General features: G+C 38.5%; 1 protein-coding gene and 1 long non-coding RNA gene across 23 annotated transcripts in view; one reads left to right on the forward strand and one right to left on the reverse strand.

Annotated features, from left to right (window-relative positions):
* LOC1279520 (tyrosine-protein phosphatase Lar) overlaps positions 1-21,496 on the reverse strand; it is a 234,157-nt gene that overhangs the window by 149,140 nt on the left and 63,521 nt on the right. For 4 of the 22 annotated variants that reach the window (XM_061660341.1, XM_061660326.1, XM_061660319.1 and 1 more), the window contains one exon: positions 1,663-1,738. The exons of the other annotated variants lie outside the window; for them this stretch is intronic. The gene's annotated coding sequence lies outside the window, so the exon portion shown is untranslated. The remainder of the gene's footprint in view (positions 1-1,662; positions 1,739-21,496) is intronic. 22 annotated transcript variants of the gene reach the window in all.
* Positions 1-21,496, forward strand: part of LOC133393793 (uncharacterized) — a 38,165-nt gene that overhangs the window by 9,677 nt on the left and 6,992 nt on the right. Inside the window, exon 2 of the long non-coding RNA XR_009766399.1 lies at positions 13,631-13,686. This is a non-coding gene — a long non-coding RNA (uncharacterized LOC133393793). The remainder of the gene's footprint in view (positions 1-13,630; positions 13,687-21,496) is intronic.

Consider the following 21,496-nt stretch of genomic DNA (forward strand, 5'->3'; position numbering starts at 1 on the left):
CCTTGGCCGACATCGGTTGCTGTGCCACAAAAGAAAAGGATATGAACATAATTTCAGCCGGCAAGTGTTCAGTATTTTAGTTAAGAAACGCCCCACTTCCCATCCATTTTAAACACATACTGGGGCCCTTTCCGTTTGAAGTTCGTAGGCTGAAATTTCAGCCTGTCAGCTGTTTGCATTGTATAGCAGTTTTCGAGCAGCTATCTAAGTGAGTATAATATACAGGGAAGGTGTATGAATTCATAAGACTGATTTTTATCGCTTCTGCTTCTGAATGAAGATTTTAAGAATGTTTTGGATATTCGTCAAGCTACCAGAAAGCCTGTTTGAGCGTCAAGTTTTCACCCGTCCTGTCAAAAAAGTGATGTTCAAAATTGGTTATAAAAAACATGCTATGAGACCATCTGGACTACATACAGTTTGATTCCAGATTCCACCACCTGATTTCTTTAATGCACCTTGGGATAAATGTAAACAACACCATGTTTTCGAGCAGGTACTCGAATCTAATTCTAGCTTTAAGGCTAGAATAATCTAGACTGAAAATTGCAGGCTAGTTTTTTGCATGGTTTTGTATGGAGTGTTTACATGATTTCAGCCTCCAACTGTCAAACTCCATACAAAAAACTAACTAGAATCGTGACTGTTGGAAACTGTTGTAAGGTTTCCAACGGACTGTCAGCTGAGGCGATGTTTTGTGTATGCGCAAGCAGATAAAAAGGGAGAAAAACCGCGGAAATTGGTTTATTGCGATCAAAAATATATACGAACGAAGATACGAAGAAAATAAAGGAAAAAACTATTTTTTTGGCGCACCTTAAGTGCTAGCTTAAAGAATTTACTTTGTTTTCTATTTTAGTTAGAGCGGCAGTTTCAAACACATACTACTGTTTAAATTGTTTGACATAAAAAGCGTACATGGTACATGTTTTTTAGCTGAACATGCAGCTTGAGCATGTTAACTTGTATAATACTTATGCTTAAAAAACGCGTTTTCTTTCACCTTAAATAATAAATACAAGATTAAAGAAAAATATCAATAATTCTTTATTTTATTTCATGGCATTTAACACTCACTTATTTCAATTGAAATGAAATTTTAAACAATGCATATAGAGAATAATGTGTAGTTAAACACAAACAAATGTGTTTAGGATGAAGATTCCACTTGGTCCGTTCAGTATTAGCAGTAAACCGCACTTAGTCACCAAAGAAAGCGAGACTTGACAGTTAGCCTTAACTAGAGAGTTGTGGCAGTGATACAAGAAATTTTAAATGTTCTACACACTTGTACACTCCCTGTTTTGACATGTTTGTGTAACTTCATGTTTTGTTATCATAATCGGTACTTGTTTTGGTCTGTTTAGCAAATACTGTTTCACTTAACCGCAAAACGTGAGGTGCAACCAAACAATCAGGATTGGATATGGTAATTCACGCCTATTACTGATAGGATTTGTGACGGGATCTTGGAATGGAAGTTGAGAAGATTTATTTATTCGATAAATTGGATTTTTGGAGGAAGCGGAAATATATAAAGGAAAAAATAACAACAACTACATACAAGAATGCTGGTTACAACAACAATCGTTACTCTTTGCCATGGCTATACTCCGAAAATACGTTAATCGGATACGTCCCATATATAAGATTTTTACTTACTTTTGATGGCTAACTCGATAAGACAAACACTTGCGAAAAATTCATGCTCAGGTAATGGCTGTCTAATTTAAATTACCTGCAAGTAAAATAGAAAATAAGAGATATTGAGTACGCTTGGTTTTGTAAGCGCTAAGGTGTTTTTTTCTAGTTCAAATTATTGTGATTACATTATAATATAGCAACATAATTATTACGCCCATCGATTACCGCCAAGCCCTTCGGCCCATTTTAATATAGAAACATAATCCAAGCTATTGAGTTCGTTAATGTTACCTTTTGCAGTAAAACAATTTGTTGTAAATTGAATTCCAACAGCTTATTGCCATTACCTACATATTTAGAACTAGTTTGAAGTGCTATAAAACCATCATTTAATTTCGTGTCTCGAGTGCATCACACGTAAATGCATGGAAGGAGTCGTGGACATAGCTTTTACCATCACTATGACCAACCACTATCGTACTGCTAATTTCAGGCACCATAACTACGCCGGTGTTATAACATATTTGAATTGCCAGGCGTCTCCTTTGCACAAATTAAACACGTTGGAAGTGCTCCTGAGGCGATACCTTCCCATCCAAACATTCGCAAAACGACCAAGCCGCACAGTCCTCCACTTCATGAAAACTTCAAAGGATCCCACGGCTTGAGTGCCACTAGTATGTATTAAGTTTTTACCGCCCCGTAGGTGGGCGGACCGACCATCGTCAAATTTGCTACGCCGTCGTTAAAAATATGATATGGAGTTAGAACTGTAGCACATCGTGCAAAGCGCAAGATATCCATTTTCTGCACACGGCACCAACACACACACCATTTTTATTACCACCCAATCTTTTTCGCGCAGCAACATGATGAAAGTACATTTTTTACATAATTCTGTAAACCAGCATACAACCAGTGTTCTGTTCAACGTCTAACTCGCCCACAACCACACATGCTGCCATCATTGCGATGGCGATCATTCTGGCCATCTGAGACAGTCACATTCACGCATTAAGTTTCAAAAGTAAACAAAAGAAGAAAAACCTTTTGCGCATACTGCAACATTTCCTTTGAGCAGCATTTTATCTCCCTATTTGTCTCCAGTTTCAGCACTTTTGCTTGCAAGACTGTAAAATTGCGATGAAGATTTACCACTTCGTTCGTATTACCCGGCACGTTTCGTGCTTTCTTTTTAATTAAATTATAACTTTGCCGCTGTGAGTTAGCGGTTCTAGCAGAACCATTCCCACGCATAGTGACACAAGTTTGGTTAACAGCCTTAAAATTCATACGAAAATAAAACAGCATGTTGATTGATAGAAAAACAACGTGTGTTTAACTAAAACCAATTCAAAAAAGGAAAAATATGAGCAAAATTTCATATTTTTATAAACTGAAAAACATGGCAATAATAAATTGGTATTAGCTTAAATGAATTTAACTCGTACGACTTCATAACATACCCGTCATGGGTTTAGGCACATGATAGACCGTGCCCCCATACGTAGGACTGAATAACCTGCTAAGGGTGACTAACCGGCTATGGGACTAACCTGCTAAGGGTAGAAGAACTAGAAGCTCATATGAATTTGTTCAATATTGTATCTAATATCTTGATCTTGAACAGTTTCCTACGGTTATTGCTTTTGCACGAAAGGATATGTGTCTATTATGAGAAGACAAAACCAATTTTATATTCCAAAGATAGCGTATCAGTAATCAGTCACGGTTTTGCCAAAAAAAAAAGATGAATCTGTTATATACAAAGTCCATATTTATCACCCGGTACCATCCAGTGTGCAAAAACGCTTTTCTGCCAATCGGTGTCGGTTGAACAAATACAGGCTTGAACATTTTCACACCGTTATATACACAGCACGTCTGCTTCACGAATTAACCGTTTCAACAAACGCACAGCTGCCACCGGCAGCATTGTTTTCAGGCTTCATTCTGATCTCATATTTGGCGGCAGCTCTCAACAATCGGATATCACATATCAGCTGCTCTGCATAAAGCGTTCTTATACACACACCCCCCGCCAAGTACGCATTAAAGAGCCTTTGGTACAATATTTTTAAACAAACCACTTCCTATAAATCGTTCAATCCAGCACGTCGCCGTTTCACAAACCTATGCAAACCTATCCCAAGCGCGCCAACCACCATCGACACTAATCTTCCGGTGCTCATCGTTCCCACCTATTGCCACGTTCACTAGCACACGGTGTGCCATCGGCGTCGTCCAGGCATATATATATTGGCAGAAAAGTTTTCATTATTGCAAACGATAAATTTTGCCCCACGCTGCTGCTGGTGTGGCTGCTGCTGGTGCTGCTGCTACTATTACTACTACACAACCGGGTTTGCTTGTGCTTTTTCTCCGCGCTTTCTATTTTAAAACCAGCCTGCTGGAAAGAAAACGGCCAAACGGCTGGTAGATGTGACGTTGTGGAGTAAGAATAAAAACTAAATCTCAGTGTCGATAGAAAAAAAACAGCAACCTTTAGACACATCGAAACGTTACTCTGCTCGGTAGCAGCAGGTATAGGTGGCCATATAAAACTTGCGCAGTATTACACTGTCTGTTGGTTATAAGTGCAACTGGATCGTTTATTCAACATAACATTCAACGGTGCTCTCTTGGAAGTTTAGCATCGCTTTCAACCCCTCGCTCAAGACGCTTGTTCCGAAGTTGATTCATCCCTCATTATAAGCTGAAACTTTTGCACCTTATCCAAACTGTCTGTTTATTTTTCGAATTCCTCACTGCGCCACACAGGCTATGATGCATTGATTTAAATCCACATTGCATTTTTGCTAAGCGCATTCATCGTTCACGACACGGCGTGGTCTGATGGCTCCTTCAAACCTGCTCCCTGCCGCGGCATACCGCCGCATATCACCACAACCACGACAAAACATCGAGTTTGTTAGCGCAAAGAAACCCCGTAACCAACAACAAATGGTCCCAGTCTGTAGCTCCCGGGGGCCAGAGCCAGACCTTCTTAATGGCTAGATTCAATAAGTTACCCCATCGACCGGCGTCGTGCCTAAGTGTACGAAACAAAAACACCAGCGACCAACCAACACAGCAACAACATAGTGACGCGGGAAATGTCCCGGAAAATGGGTAGCGTGAAGTTTGTAAAAACCGGAAGAGCAAACACAACAGCACAACGCCCAACTGCACGTAAAAACATACACACACATACGGAAGCCACACATGGTTAGAAGGGATGGTGATAGTTGCGAGGTGCAGTGGTTCCAACGCTTTACTCGTGGAAAACTTTCTCTTTGCCTTCTCTAAATTACGCCTGTTAAAGCTGGGTGTGGAGGGGGACTAACAAATGCCTCCGAGGTGGCCTCGCTGTGCTACGAAACACATTCGGTGCCATGAGTAAGCGTATTTACATATGCGTTACATATGTTTAAGCTTTTTCTACTTGCATTCCCCGCCCGGTCAACTTCCAACCATCCGCCACGGCAACACACTTCCAATAATCGTCCTTGGGCACGTACCGGCAAATGAGCTGCACACATATACATGCACGCAACATACCAAGCACACGTCGAAGAATTTCCGAATTGAGCCGTTCGTTCCTTTGCCCGATAGCGTCGCCTGCTCACCATTCCTGGGCGTATGACCAATGGTAATAAAATAGTTTTGCTGGTTATGGTTAAACTTTCTCCTGCGTACACTAAACAGTTGCAAGCAGGAGCATTCCTGATGCCGGCACTGAGTTTGAGGTAAAGCTTCGCATTAAATGAACAAGCCCAATTCATCTAATTACGTCTGTAAACAAAACATACAACTTTAGTGAGATGCCCGAAACCCATCATTCATTCAGATTCGAGATATTTACCATGTTGCAAGAAATATTCAAAATTATGTCACGAATATTTTCGCTTCAATTCAAGAATAAAAATTCAATTATAATGCGATATTCGACATGCTAAGACCACTGTAGTCAACAGGTTGATAATTTATAGGATTAAGATTTTAGCAGTAAATGTTCGCTTAACTATACGCAAGATAATGTATTACAAGATTTTTATGAAAATACTTCTTGCCTGTGTTCTAGCTAGCCTGTTTATAAAGAGTAAACAGTCTTATTTTAGATATAGAACAAAAAATATAGCTCTGTGAGATTGGTAATTAGGAAGGAATTCCGATTGCGGGCATATTTTCACTTTGACCCACATTAAAGTTATTCAAATTTAATAACCTCGCCAAAAATAAAACCAAAAAAGTTACAAAATTATCTTTCAAACATTTACTAATAAAAACGAATAATTTATAAGCAATAAGGCCGAAGTCATCCCTCATGAATTAAAAGAATCATTCATTCAACATTTCCTACTGAAATTTTCTTCTATGTGTGATAATAGCAGATAATTCTGCGATTATCATCGAAGTATTGAAAGAGGCACAAATTTCTTTATTTAACACAAATCTTCAAAGCTTTTTTTCGATCAACCTAAACAACATATATATACACTTCAATGTACGCGCATTAAAGGATGACAACAACATAAGGCTCTCTAAAATGTTAATCTTTCCAGCCAATTTCCATGCCAGCTTGTTGGATGCTATTTTTCAACCATTCATAAACTCATCAAACGGACTGCTCGCTGCGTACGATTTATCACCTGCTGTTTTACGCCCATCAACGGGAACATCATGTAAAATGCTTTATGATGCCGTGTCCCCATAAAAATCATCAATCAAACGAAAGCCTCCGACGTCATCGTCATAATCATCATCATCATAATCATCAACATATTCTACTGGTTTTCAAAGGCATCCAGCATCACCACCTGGAGCTGTGTCCATTCACAATGAACCTAACCGAAGTAGAAGGTCATTAACAGCGCAATTTACAATGTCCTGTTTACTACACTGTGTGTTTTTGACTTTTCGCACATTTTACACTTCTTCCATAAACTTCTCTAGCAATATAAAGTATTTTTTAATCTACGAGCGTGAACCCTTGTTTGGAGACTTGAATGAAATCGTTTTGAAAATAGTCCCTTATACGATTGAAACACATATCGCTTGCCATACAAATTGTCAATATTTAAATTACTTTACCATTTACAACATCCTTTTTTTACTACCTTGTATTTTCAAAAGAAAAAAACTCCAATACTAAAGTGACTCTTGTTAGAAAAGCTTCAAGAAAACACTGAGCACACTAAGTTTAAAAGGGCTGTATTCGCTTACGGCTGTAAGATCTAAAGAGGGTCATATAAAACACAACGTGCAATGCTTTTCCAGCGTTATTGTTAATAAAGCTGTTAAAATATGTAAGCTCATTTTTTATGAAGCTTTGGTGCCTCACTCAAGGTGTCCCTGCAAACATCAGTTCATCCCATTTGGTAAGCATAGTGTGTTGTTTTAAACATACCGGTTTATATACATTTTTTAAGCCAATTGTAAATTTTGTAGATTGTCTAGATTGTGTAGAAGTCTTTTGAGTATTCACTATTTAAAAAAAAATATCTTTGTAAATATACTTTATTAATTACCGTCAATCAAATGATCATCGTAAGGCTTAATCGGGAGTTCATATATGACAACACCACTACACATCAATATGTGCGGTTTGAATTTTATTTATCATCCTTCAAGATATTTTCCCAAACACGACAACATTAGTAGGGCCAAACATAGGTTCAGCCAGTTTCCTTCTGTCAAAAGGTTGCGTGAGAATGTCCAGTTTTTGTTTTCTCCCATACTAACACGTACTGCTTAGTATTGTTCTTTCTTTGTGCATTATTTTCATATGTACTACATTGGTAGTATTGTTATTCGTTCGTGCCACAACGAATGACACCGTTGACATAAAAATAATGCCGTGCACATAATCGTCTTTTATGGCACGGAACACGCGTGAAAGCTCATTTCTAAGCAACTTCAGAGCTCGCCCACAAGATGAAGGTTTTCCCCTTTTTCTTTTGGTGTAATCATAACAATGGTTACAGATATTCTTTATAAATTTCTGTGTGACCTTATGCCTTCATTCGATATTAAAGACAACAATTTTGTTGGTTCATTTTGGAAGGATTCAATGTTTTTGTTATTGAAATCAACAATGGTTTTTTGTAGCTGTGAGAGTTTCATCTTTAATTTAGTATTGATTACGGTATTCTTTTGTGGCAAAAATAGCTACAAAAGTTGTTTTTTATTTGTATGATTATAATTATTTGTAACATGATTTAACAATCATATTTATATAATAAGTTATTTCTTTACACGCATAGGATTAATTACATAGCCATTATGCAATTTGCGTATAATTTTTTAAAATTTCGCATGATTAGTATGATAAGGAATGATCACCATATTAAAATATTATCTTTAATTTTATAACTTTATTACGCCACAGTTCCTACTCATTACTATACAGCTTTACAACAATAACCATCACAACAATTAATTCACTCCAGTAGAGTAAACAATAACAAAACACTAACGAAAACATAGCATTACTGATACTGAGCAAAACGCAATACTAAAATTAAGCAACCGCCAACATCCATCCAGTACGGAACAACACAGAGTGTTTTTGTTCTCTTTTATGTAGGTGTTTGCAGATGTTTTATGGGATATTTTTTGCCCACAAATCGCATCGTTAAAAATGCTCAATGCCCTACTTCGTCCTTCGTTTCGGGAGCAAATGTTTTGTTTTATGCTTTCCGTTCATCAGCCAGGAGGAAGAAAACATCCGCGTCTGACATGACTGTGTTTAAAAATTAACTTCGCTATTTCGCGGTAGGGTAACTTCCATAAAACTTTACTGTAACCCATGATTAATGGATGTTTTCGGGTATGTCGTACAGCTGGATCGTACACTTTTTTCAACTGCGTTGCCTGTGCCAGTGTCTTTTCTCGGTACAACTGGTACGTTCTCTTATTTTTTACTGCTTATACCTTTCTCATTTACTGATGTTAGTGGGAGTAACAACTTCACTAGTAACACAGCATCAGCCATAGCCAAAGGTATCGTTGTTATTTCCTACATACCGATCAGTATCCTATATATCTGCTTATTTTATGACTCGAAAATTAAAAATGATTAACACGTTCCAATCGTTAAGAATCATCTTCGACATCCCTTCATTTTCCACTCTTTGTCAGCCATTCGAAAAAAATCTATACAAACACCTTTAGGATAGAATGTTTCAGTGTTTGCCCATGCCAACAATACGCGATCGTTCCGCAGCTTGATTCTTTTTTGTGAGGAGTTCTATTTTACCTTCTGCAAGGAACTTTTTGCCGGATTGCAAAGACGCACTAAACCAGCCCACCAGCCACTACGAATGGCCACTAGACCAGCCACTACGAATACGCGACACACTGAAGAGGCAGTAAAATATCTTCATTGCTTAAGAGCTCAGTTAAATTTTGCTCGAAAGCGGACGCTTTTCTGTAGTACACGATTGGACGTTGCGTTTTTTTCCTGTCGCTCTTTTTTCTTTGGTTCTGGCAAACATCCTTTTACAAAAAAACCACTCTACACGATCCACTGCTTCGGATGGAATCATGTGACGGAAGCACAGCTGCTACATTCCAAACATTCCGTTAATTAAGACGAAACATTAAAAACGTTTTAATTTCTACCTAATTGCACAATCAAGAAGTAGATATAATGATAATTATTACACAGCTTGCCTACCTTCGCTGAGTGAAGAGCACCGGGGATCCACATCCGTAGGTAAGAAGGAAAATACAACTGGAATTTTATAGCCCACAGGAAACGGGCTTCTGGCCCTTCATTTTACTTGCGTCGCTGGATCGTTACACGGCGGTACAAAAGGACACTAAGCGACATGGTTCTTACATTGCTATACAGCGCTAAGAAAAGGAGTTCAAGAATTTAAGTGCAAAATGAAGTGGAAGTAATATCCCACAGAAACTGACACGCGTATGAGTAGGCCTTACGTCTAGTAAGATGGATACATTCGACGTTAAAAAGCCGTCTAACGAAACCTGCCGTAATACACATTATTCGTGCAAACAGGCAATCTTTCGACGACCGGTTCGTTCTGCTACTACACATGCACGTCTACATGATGGGTGGTTAGTACAGTGCTTTACCTTTTTCTTGATAAGGAACGCTTTTTGATGAGAAATTTTGCCCTTATTGTCATCATTTTTTTCTTTTTCATTTTTTTGATGCCTTCTTCAAACTATTTTACATTCTCTTTGTTCGGTGCTATACGACGGCAAAGAGACCAAGGGAGCGATGCTCTGAAACGTGATCCCTTGGCGTAAGTGTAATGCAAAACTTGGCTAGATAAATTACGTCTGAATGACGGTGTTAACTCTACTGAGAATAGGCTTAGAATTTATATCGAGCCTCTTAGATTAAGATAAATGGGTTTCTACTGAATTCTTCTGCCAAACAGTGGACGACACCGGTGGAATGCACAACACTCCAGAGAAAAATCTTAGAGCCATCATTAGGTGAAAGAATCTTAAAAACTCTTGACATCATCTTCATCAGCGAGGCATCGTTACTAAGTGATACTGCTGAAGAATTTAACCCGACCATTAGTAGATTTTGCAACTCTATCATGATCTTAAAAGATTACTCAGCAGGAAAATTATCACAGGCACCTGCTAATACGTATGCTGCAAATTGAGTAGATTATATAATTAGCAAAAAAATCATTTACTTTTTTTCACCTTTTTTCGTGAATACCTTGTAAAGACTATTACAAATATATAATTTTATTGCATTTGATAACCCAGATAACACAAACTTAACTTTGAACATAAACACAGCAAATGTTATCCAGTGTATTCACGTATTGAGCACATATTTTCAACTCAAATATGGATAATCGAAGATTACTCCGACGCAGCTGTTCTTGATCGATTTTCAAACATAACTTCAGATCAAAAGAAAACTAACGCATCATATCGATGTTCGCTGGAGCGTTTTCCAATCATCTTTATGGATATTAAACGTCCTGCAATGTCGGCTTGCACACACACATTTCACGATTAATGCACATCGATTTTTTTTTAAACTCATACGGACAACATTAGCACGTTGTAACCATAATCTAGAATCTAGAGTATAGATAATTTCCTTGATAAATGTGATATCTTCTAGGTTACAATACGTTTGCTGTCGAACAATACACATGAAAAGGTTGCTTAAAATTAACAGGTAAACTTATTTTTATACCACAAGAAACGATATTCAGCTTCTAACCAATCATTTGCTTTGTATTAAAATCACTCTCTCGCGCAAATCAATACAGCCTCAAAAGCGCAAAACGAGTAAATATATAGTTCAAGCAAACACCACCAAGGTAAAGCCTTTTTCAATTACTTATCCAAACTTGACACAGCTGATGCGTTCGTTTGTTTGCAATGCTGAGGTGAGGCAGGCGTAATGCTCAATAACATTTAGTCTACTACTAACGCTCATGGATTTAAGGGTCGGTGTGATGTTATACTACCTAGAATAATGTTCATTTGCCTTAACCACACACGAGGACACGCAGAGCCACGTGACAGAGAAACTAAACATACACACACGCACAATCGCGTCCGTATACAAGCATACGCTTTTCCTTTTGGATACTTGCTTCCTCTTCCATGCTGACTTCATCAAATGGTTTGTCGAATTGAGCAAACCGAACCCACACAAGTTTCTGCGTTTCTAGAGAATTTAATCAAACTACCGGTACCCAAAACCGTCCCAATACCGCACGTGCGTTTCATCTCTCCAGGTTTCACAGGTGCTCCCTGTCGTTTCGAATGCTAAGTGCATGAAGAGTATGCAAGACAGTATTGCCGTCGCCGATTGACAGGCACCATTTTCAAGTATGCTCTCTTTTGCTGAACAACTTTGAGGACAAATCTATCACAACAGGACCATGCAGTGCTGACTGACGAGTGTCTACGCGCTTCCAATAATGTCAGAGACGAATGTAATAATAATACCGTGAACCTGTCATGCTCAACTGCTACTCGTACGGAAAGTGTTTACCGACAAAAAGATAACGGAACCATGCACAGTACGAGAGGAAACAATCAACGTGAATCGTGAGGAGCGATACCTCTTGATATCCTATAATTTTAATCAGTCTAATGGAAAATGTACACCGATGTGTACAAACATCCGTGAGATGATGAGCACTTCGTTGGCACACGCCTTATTTCGAGAAGCATGACAAGTACATTACAACTAGATCATATTCTCTACTCTCTTGTTGGAATAAACGATTCTAGCAGGCAGCAAAATTGTGTTTATACATCTAACAGCATATTGAATGTTATATTTATACTAAAACCGGAAGAAAATCAAGAAATCTCTTTTTAACTGTTTCATAGCTTCGGTGAAATTAATCTGGGGCGATCCATGGATTATAAAAATATCACATGGGTAAATAACTTTTAAAAAGTTATGAAGTTCTTCATTTTATTTCTATATCTTTTATCGGTATTCTATGCAATTGTAATGCTTTTCTGTATCAATGGCAAGATAGAATCTATAAATCTGTCTCGTGGTATTTATTAAAGGAGCAGCATTGATCGTAAGGAACAGAGCATCAACGAATAGCCGTTACACACTTCGATACTACACGGCGGCGTAGATTCTGTAGTACAAGATATACATGATGTTCGATAACCGTTTGACGGCTAAATTGTTTAAGAGTGTGGTGGCTTAAGCCAGATTTTGACAGTTGCACTCAAGGGAACGGAGTAGCTAATCATTAACATGCGTGAAATGATTCATACTTGGGGACAATATATGCAACTGTTGAAAATGAACATAACAGTGAAAGCTGTAACTTTAACAATTCAGACTCTTATGGATCAAACCCTCAATACGCAGAACTGTTATTTGGCTAAACATTCATTATAATTTCCAATTCAATCATAGTAAAGCGATTTTGAGAGATGATACGAAATAGTTCTTCCAAATTATGGCTTTCATTGATACGAAGAGAGACTACCAGTCTCTTCAGCTCAGCATTCATGTTTTTTTCACTTTGTTTCAGATTTATGCCGAAACAATTTAAGAGTAAAATTGGGAAAGTCAGATAAATAATTGGATTGGACAGGCTTCACTAAATCAATGGATCTATCTTTTGTGAAGATAACACGCACCAACACTAATACCATCAGGGACAATTTCAAAACAAAATGAATTCATGTTTAATTTAAAGAAGGACATAAATTCACACCGCGCAAAAACACAAGCAGCAGACATATTGGAAAGACAAAAAACACAATTGTTGCAAATAATATTACGTTTTAAAACTATGATTTTAAAATTATGCCAGATCTTTTATAATGTAATGTTCACTAATGTCTTGCACGGACCCGTGGTACAGTCGTTAACTCGAACGACATAGTAACGAGCACGTCATGGGATCAAGCCCCAAACGGACCGTTCCCCCATAGCAAAGATTGACTATCCGGCTGCGTGGTAATGAATTAAGTCTCGAAAGTCTGTACAGGTCGGCATGTCCACGTAGGACGTTACGCCAAATAGAAGAAGAATGTCTAGTACATTAACTGCATTTAAAATACTTCGTGACACAAGCTTTTGTAATTCACCATGTTCGATTGGGAAACAATAATAACACTTGATAGATAAAATAATATTGATGTAACATAGCATATCCACCTGCCTGTTTTCGTTCCTGAGCATATCAATGTGATTCTAAACCAATATTATGATTTCATTGGCATAGAAACCAGCTGTGCGTTCTAAGCACAAACTAAAGCAAATAACCTCCAGAAAATCTCCAAGGTCCTTTAATAGGAAAATCCGACAAAATCTAAACTTCTGTTTCTTTTGAAGAAATCCATATGAATGATTCATCTTATGTTTTAGTCCCGTTTTTTTAATTATGAATGTAAACACATCGTTGCGCTCTATTGTGTTAATGCTACTTCAAGCATTACAGTGAAACAATTAGAAAACTAACCAAATCTTCTTTTCCTGTTTCAGATAAAATTTATGGCTACCTTTATCACTTTGAGAGGGTCCAAAAAATATTAGATAAAGTAAGTAAGCTTGATAAACTGAACCTTTCCAAATCTGTGCCAAACTACCATATTTTCTCGTGATACATCAAGCTCAGCATAACAAATAATTATAGATAACCCTCGAAGATAGGGAATGTAGTTTCTCAACTGGCTTTTTTCCTGTGCCGCTCATTGCAAATAAAGAACTAAAAAAAAGACATTCCAACGTGTAGTGCAAATGGTTATAAAATGAAATGTTATGTGTATATTCATAAATTACACATTTCTCTAAGTTGTGCAGGGTGTTTTCAGGCGATTTAATTTTTTCTCCCCTCAGTTGTTGTTTTTTTTCTCTATTCTTTTTTAACCTGCTCGTTTCTTATCCATACAAAATATGTCCCCATGAAACTTATTATAATCGCTCGTTCGTTAGTGAACGCGTCGCATTGCAAACTCCCATGCAAAGCGCACAATTTATTCCACTCTACCAAAGCGTGTCCTCACAGTTTTTGTACCATTCCTTTAGACCGCTCTTCTTACATCCGCTACATTGCTTTCCCCATGGTTGCGCGTAATAGAACGTATGCACACCCGGCATACCAGTTTTGTAGTTGCCCGCCCCAAGGAACTTGCGAAGCAAAAATCATCGTTGCATGAATAACTGCCGGTTCGCTTCGTGCCATGCTATTTCACATTGCATTTCTGCACTTGCGCTATGCCCGGTCAAACACGACTCGCTTCCAAGACGATTCAAATGATGCTAACGAAGCATAGAAAGTGATTGCTATTATACAAGGGGATGATGGGGGGAGGGAGAAGAAAGATGACTGTACATGCTACAGTAATTAAGCGACCAGTCCGATAGTCATGAACGAAAAACCATACCTTTGCTTACCTAACGATGGAGAAAATGTGTTCCTATTATTCCTATGGTGAAATACACCTTCTTGGGTCATAGTGCACGTGCAGCCTTAACGCATAAACTTTTATCCTTTTTTTCGTCTCACGTTTCACTTATATTCATTACATATTGCATTTACTATGGAAATAATCTACAGTAAATAAATTAAACACGATATTTCAAAAACAATTTACATTACATGTTTCCAGAAGAAGAAAAAAGTACACATGTAAAATACACACAAATATACACAATATTTATAAATAGTATCTATCATTATAAATCACACGGGATACTACTAATAGTTATATGAATAAAATTGGTTTTATATCAGCGTTCAATGTACCTTCCCCCAAAAAGATTACTCGCTCAATTAAAAAGCATAACAAGCAAAACCTTTGGTAACCTTGTCAAAAGTCACTCTTTCGTACGGGTGGTGGTGATTCAAAGCCTTTCCAGTATCAAAATCAAAAACACTTCCAAAGGCATTCCCTTTTGCTCAGAATGTATGCGACAAATGGGTACCCATCGAGTAAAACCATTCGTCTTGGTAAATTCTGCAAAGCCTCGAAAATCCTCCTACACCACGAAGCACATTTCCGAGCTCAAGCACCAGTGGGAGGAGAGATGAATTTACATATTTTATTTGTTGTTTGCGTATCTGTTTTAATCCAATTTCGTGAAATGTTTGCATGCTAGATCCACACAAAATGGTTACATTATGCTCTGAGGTACGTCAACAAAACGGCGAACGTACCGCAGCGAACAACGCCTACATGAGGTGGAAAACATCTTTATGACACGACACACCAGCTCCGCCACTGCCAATTCTACCCAGTCCAAAAATATTGCAGCCGGGGGAACAAGTGCGGCTGAGGGGCACACAGCAGCGTAAAAAGATTTCCCACATTCAAATCACATATGCTCATCCATCCTGCAGATTTGATCGTTTGTTTAGCTTTTTCTTGACACTGGTACTGGTTTTCTACACATGTGATCGTTTTGACAAATGGAAACACCAACAATATCGTATTTGCAGCAGAGTTAACATACTGGTAACGCTATTTAAAACTGCATCGGGATTTTTTTTAGTCTTGTACATATGTACGATAATCAGATTGTGAATTCTTACGTCGAGATACTACACAAAATGCAACCACGCACTAGAACCCTATCCACTAGCCTTAATTCAACCATCCTGCCAAAAAACGCTCTATTGCAAAGTAAAGAACATTTTTGTGTGGTGCTGTAGAAAATGCGGCGAAAGCATCATAATTCAAACAGACATACGACACTCAAAAGATCGTTCCTTCGTGCATCCTCATTTTCATGAGTTTTATGCAAAACATGTTTATCTATTCCATCGTTGCTCCATTAGAGCATGCTCGCGACCCGCACCGCATGTACCGACGATGCTTCATGTATCGTGTTTTCGTTTGGCTTATTCGATTGCTTTCTTTGCTTGGCAGTGAAAGAAAACACATCGCAAGCAACTGGGATCAACTGGAGCTTTTGGTCGCCAGCGAAGGCACACAAATGTTTCCTTCGTCGTAAAGGATATGGATACATTTTTTAAGCATACTTTTATATTCTTTTGAATGTGTTAGTCCGTATCTCTGTACAGTTTTACGACTTTCGCCCTCCAAACGTTCTTGTTTTATTCATTTTTCTACATCTGTACAACTCGTTCCCGTTTCTTGTTCCACACCAAACTCGGACAAATAAATCACACAGATGCATACTTACATAGCCAAACATCATCATTCACCATTTCCGCATAAGAATCCGGCACGGAACCATAACCCGAAACCAGAAAAATAACAATAATACAATATGTCGTGATCACACAGATCCTTCGATTGATCGACGATCGGTGGTTTCCGGTTATGAAGCAAAGGAAAACATATTATGCTTCTCCCAGCCGAACGTTTACGGCGTTGACAAAAAGCGGAAATTATACAAATATTTGTTGCGTGTTTCATGCACGACCAAAGCGTCCCTTTCTTATTCGCCAACAAACACATATACTACAGAATCAGAAACTGTGTCGACTGACGAGCCCTTTGTCGTTATTGTGCACAAAGCAAGAACCTTCAAATATCAATAATAATATCGCAAAAAGGGACATTCTCTGGAGGGCCATTCTTTCCATTCCATCTCATGTCCACATCCTCCTCCGCGTGAGCCATTTTCTGGCCGGAAGCATTTTGCGTCAGAATCTGTTTTTCCTATTGATTTCGATTGGAAATTCATTGGCCCTGCCAGGCACCGTGCGCAGCATCCGATACGGCCGGAGAATTATTTGATTGAATGTGTTTGTCGTTGAATTCGCATACCAAACACGAATCAGCAGTCCCCCTATGGACGAGTTATGACATAGAATTGAAACATAAATTTTCACATCAACGCAGCTGCTGCTGTCAAATGTTGGATCATACAAAACATTTGTGCGTTGCTGTCTTTTTAAAATACTTTTTATTCTCAAGCAACATAATGTACGCACATGTTATTCCAGCTACTTGGAACACAATGCAAATCCATAAACACGTTATAAATATAATCGTTACATCATATTTATACAACAAAACATCATGAAATGAGAACAACCCTATGGCAAATTCGCACGCAAGGCCACCATCATCTCCATACGTTTCACACCCGCATAAGCCTACAATATTGCTAAACATTGTTCGTTGCATATGTGTGAATGCTGTTATGTTAGTAAGCAACTAGAAAAAAATGCCTATGTGGCTTCACTGTTAGTATTCACAACCGATTTCAGCACACATCAAGTCAAACTATGTAATAAATTAATGTGCACGATAAAAAAACAAATGTCAAAAAGCGCGTTACTTTTGGCTTGCACCAACGGATATTTGCTTTGTTACTTAGTTAATATAACCTTCAAAATTAGGTTGTTAACACACCGCAGAAAACGTTCATCTAATATAACAAATATAGTTTTAAATACGGTTTAACAGCAAGACGGCACCTTACCACCCAACAAAGCAATTCATGATTTAATGTAATGAATGCCGAACACATTTAAATTGTAATATGTTCGATTTTAGCTACGGTCGCCATGTATTAACTTTGATTTTGGATACGGTCGCCATGTAATGAGTCGCCATGTAATGTGATGATCGTACAACTGTACATCGTGTACCGTCGCGGTAAGTCAGTGTTTCGCTGACATGTATCGAGGTAGAATAACACTTTGTTCGAAGCGGACTTTTCGACACTAAATCGTCCAGGCGATCTTGGAAATCCGTAGGGAAACCCCTTTGCTGGAACCGTTGGAGTTTAGTAAGGCTTCTAATGGGTAGGGGGACATAACTAAACTCTTGAAATAAGTTGGAAGGCGAAGTTTTTAGGCAGCGTAACGCCCTATCTTGACAGTCCAAACGAATCTGACCTGTCACGGTCGGAGTTGGTTTTATTTATACTCAAAAGATGTTATGGAATGTGTTTGTGTCCCAATTAAAGGTTATTGATATGAGGTGAAATTTATATATTGTATCGGAGTGAGGTGTTTGTCTTATATGCCTATGCTGCGCTTTTAGTGCTTTTAGCAATACGTTGCTATGCGTTCTATGTTTGTCTACTTTGCTGCAGTAACGCTTGAACTGCTTATGCTACGCGTTTCGGTTGTTTTCGATACATGAATCTCAATGGTTTCTTTCTTTGGACGGTATGGTCTGGGTATGTTGCTATGGTGTGGATTGATTTGCTAATGTATAATGTATGCTAATTATAAAGAATGTGTTGCAATAGTGTGATTTGGCTTTCCGAAGTGTGTTACAATGTGTCTATAGCTGATAGTGTGTATTATAATAAGTTCTGTATTGTAGATATGCTACATAATGATAAAAATACCTTTTTCAAATTTGATACTAAAATATATGTTCATGTACTTCGAAAATGATATTACGTTTAAATTAATAAGTAAGTAGTTTCATATGTATCAATGGAATCTTTGTTTACATTTTACACGTATTACACTTAAGTGTATATGTTTATGTGAAAAGCTAGGAGTGAAGATATGCGATTTGTAATGAAGACAAAAGATAAATATTATCTGCCGTATAACATTAGTCATAGCGGTAGCAATCTGAAGTACCAATAAGAGAATAATAAATAAATATTGCTTTTCTGTCAATAACTTGAAAACATTCAGATCGAATAGAGTGTTTTCTTTAAAAATTGTTAGCAATAATCAACCACTTTTATTCCATTTCAAAAGAACACCAGAATTGAAACGTAGAGATTTGTTTTGAATACATTCTTTTACGACATTTATAACGTTACTACAAACATCATATATGTTCTCAAGCTAATAAAGCTGATATGCGTTATTACGTTGTGCAATTAACTGCATTTACTCTCACATCATTAGTATTGCCTATGTTACAACATACATATTCACTAAAAATAGCCCATGGACCTATTCAATTCCATCCGAACTCGTTCACTAAAGTTTCAGCCAACCGTGCTCATTTATGCTATTCTACAATGCAATTCAATGTATCCATGCATTTTCGATATCCTTCAAAAGCACATTAGGTTTGTAACGTCCTTTTTCTACCGGTTGTGATGACACTACTGCAGTCTCATAACTCTAAAACGACCCAAAGTCCTGCAGATTAGAATTCGTCTGGTTTCGAAAAACCTAAACGACACCACACACACAATAGATTTAAAGTGCTACAATCTTCTTACCCAACCGCCACTGCATCACAACAATATAGGATGCTCTGTATCATTCCCGTTGCTTTAATCCCTTTTTATAGATACTTTTTGGAACAGTTTTACGACCGCAGTTAATCATCTTGTGTACCACCGTACTCGGTCACCCCCGCAACATTGGATTCTATTATTTCTGCATAGCCTTCAGTGTGTGCACTCGCCACGGGGAAAACACAACCACAACCATCCTTGCTGCTAGCAGCAAACAGCAGGATTGTGGCCTTCGTTCCGAGGAACGTTGTTTCTATGCCACCTAGCGATAGCTGGCTTCATAATATCAGGTAAGACTGCAATTGGCGAAGGTGAAAAACACCCAGCGGACGAGCGTGCCATCGTTCCAGGTTGGTGGTGGTAGCCATTGAAGCCGCAAAATTTTATAGTCCAAAAATTTTACGATGCCATATCATAATTAATGCAGCAATTTCCACTGGAAAACCCCGGATCACGTTGCTTATGTTTCTGTCGCGTCTCGTGCGAATTCGACCAGCACAAATGTATCCAAGCCTGGTGTGATGATCCATTCTAATAGAGGCGGGGTTTGCGGAAAACGGAGAAGGTAAAAATCCAGACTAAAATCTGCCCTGATGGGACGGGCGAGCATATTCGCCGCGGCAAATGGTAAAGTTTTACCAAGGATCACACAGCAAGCCGTTCAGGCTACTGTTTCGTGCCACCGCTCTCCAAACACTGGCAAGCAGAGGCTCCCGTGTGCAATGGTCCGTTGTCCAACTTTTGCCATTTACCCAGTTCGATGTTTGGCTGCTGGCTTTTCACCAGTCCATCACCTTCGCGGCCATTATTTTTACTTATTTTGATTGTCTTTTTTCCAACCGCTTCCGAAAATGTTTTCGATTCCCTCCGGCCCGATCCGTTTGCCGTTCGCCAACAATTTCGATACCAACAATCGGCCAGGGATCTATTCTGTTTGAATTTGATGCATCAGGAACACGCCGAGGGGATCGTTGAGTAAGGGCATTCATAAAATATAAATAATCGTAAAAACCCGCCGCACTTTCGGGGACAGTGTCACAATCACCTACTGACATGTTAAGCGTGGAGTAGCGTAATACCGCCACTGTGGTCCACCAACCACGGGAGCGAACGTAGCGTCCTGGTTTTTTTTTGTCGCTTCTCCCTCCACAGCACCAACACAAGTTGCACCAACATTGCGGTGCCGTTAGCAATTCAATTCAATTATCAATTTGTAACGCATGGTGGGAAATTGATTTTCACAACTTGACTTCATGAGCTATTCATCCTTCACTCTTTTGCATTTCAAGCCGAATTCGCCACATGCAGCTATACACACCGGGATTTCTTTTTTGTTTTTATATGAATCGATTTGAAGTTCTGACATTAGTTCTTGTTTTTGTTTTTGTTTTTTTTTTTACTAAGAGCAATAACCGTTACTAAGAGCAATAACCGTTATATAATAACGAGTAATGCTCTTTTCATCTTCTTCGACACAATGTATAACACGCGCCATTTAATGATCTTCTCTCCATTGAGCTGTAATTGATATTAACAGATGATACGACCATTAGAATAACACCACACTGACTCTATAATTCATCTCTACTACCTTTACCGCTCGCAACGTCTGTGCTACCCAAACGATTTTATGGAGAAAAAATATCCCACAGGGAGCAATTTGAGCATCTCGCATCACAGCCATACGCGTCGTTTTGGCGTGTGGTGATTGCTTCCGAAAAAAACAAACAATCTCCCTCTGCATGATAAATGGGCTCAAATTAATCTAATCCTCATTGCACATTAAACAAATAATAAATGTACCACCACAACCCCAAGGGTACGCCGAACAATGTTTTTGCGTGTGCTTAACACGCCCTACTACACTACACACCGGTTCACCAACAGATGAGGAAAAAGATAACATCAAGATCCTATCATATCGAACCGACTGTAAACGTGGCTGGGTTTCGGTGGAGTTGAGATTTCCAGCCAGTGTGAAACTTATTAGGGAATTGGGTAGAAAGAAGATAACCCTAATAGAACATGAGCGTTTCATGACCGCTACGGATACACAAACTCAGGTGCAAATTTTGCTCTCTACAACTCACAATCCTTTGTTATATTTGTTGCAGAGGAAATGCCTTTCACTACTACTACTACTACGACTACTACTACTATTTCACATTACCTCGTACAAAGGCGATTAGAATACAAATGATACCCATTATA

This window comes from Anopheles gambiae, chromosome 3 (genome assembly GCF_943734735.2).
Source record: "Anopheles gambiae chromosome 3, idAnoGambNW_F1_1, whole genome shotgun sequence".
In the NCBI taxonomy this organism is placed as follows: Eukaryota; Metazoa; Arthropoda; class Insecta; order Diptera; family Culicidae; genus Anopheles; species Anopheles gambiae.